The following is a 1464-nucleotide window of genomic DNA, read 5'->3' as shown; positions in this document are numbered from 1 at the left end:
GGGGGGGTGTCCAGTGACATGCCTATGCTTCAAATTTAGCACTCTGTTGACCCCCGTTTTTGTTTGTTTGACCAAAATGTATCTCTCACCACCTGCCCCCACCCCCCTGAAATTTCTGGCTGAGCCCCTGCAACGTCACCCTGTATTGTTATGGTTTTAGCATGGTAGCGTGCTTGCAATAAAAAGTGCGCTTTGTTGAGTTTAATGAGCAATTAATTACTAATGATTATTTAGAAAACACTTTTTTATATTTGTCTCTTATGCACAAAAATCGAGATTTTTTAAAAGGTTTTTTAGAATTCTGAGGCGCATACAAAAAACCAGAGAGATTCGCCACTTAGATTCGGTGTAATGAGGTCGACAAGTAGTTGTCCATTTGGTGTTGTCCGGACTGCAGCACAACTTTTAAAAGAAAAAACACCAAAAGCAGCTTACAAAGCACCCCCCTCTCCCAGAGGTTGTAAAGCAGAGGCCAGAGAATTAAGAAAATCAAGGCTGCCAAATCCTGACTTTAACAATGGCCCTACAGTCCATAAAATCTTTGGGTTTTTTTGTTGTAAATTCTTCGAAAGAAGAAGAACCTTTATAATTTATAACATACTATTTATGTGTCGTCGGCAGTCTATAGTGGCTATGGAACTCATAATCTTGAGGTTGCAGACTCAGGGTGAGGGTTCAAACCTCAGGCCCAAAGTTGCGTTCTTGGAAAAATGGAAAAAGCACTTTAAACAAATTTATCTCACTTCACCCAGGTGGGAGTGGGTACTCAGCCATAGACAACGAAAGATCTTGTCAGTGATCAGTTGCGTGAATTAGTGTTATAGCACTTATCCAAGGACATTTCCACTGATTGCTTCTCAGGAAACTGTCGTTGTATCAGAATGTTAACTTATTATAGCTCGTTCACTTTCGTCCGACAGCGCTTAGAACGGGATGGAAACAAATCTCTCTTTTAAATCATTCTGTGTCTTTGCTTGCATGTCTAAAAGTTAAGCGACGAACAGAATCTAAAAGCACATTCATAAAAGTCACTGCAAACTACGGTCCCGACACGTTTTCTTTGATGTAAGCCTAAAGCATCTAAAAAAAATAATAGGGGATTTTCAGCATACACCTAAAACATTTAAAAGACTGGGTCAAGAATTATTGAAAAAAAATATTTTTGTTTGGTCGCTGGCCTGCAGAAGTGCCATGCAAAGTTTCGTGGGCACTGGTAAATTCCTCACTGAGCTAGAATTTGTTTAACGGAGCCAGGCGAAAGTAAACTATGATTAAGTTTGTTGGGGTAATAATATAGATTATAAAGCGAATAGAGCTTACTGTTGTTGAGCGGAAATTTGCGCAAGGCAAATTCTATCTATCTATCTATCTATCTATCTATCTATCTATATCTATCTATCTATCTATCTATCTATCTATCTATCTATCTATCTATCTATCTATCTATCTATCTATCTATCTATC

This window comes from Aplysia californica, unplaced genomic scaffold (assembly GCF_000002075.1).
Source record: "Aplysia californica isolate F4 #8 unplaced genomic scaffold, AplCal3.0 scaffold00171, whole genome shotgun sequence".
NCBI lineage: Eukaryota > Metazoa > Mollusca > Gastropoda > Aplysiida > Aplysiidae > Aplysia > Aplysia californica.
Note: the sequence above shows the minus strand (reverse complement) of the source record.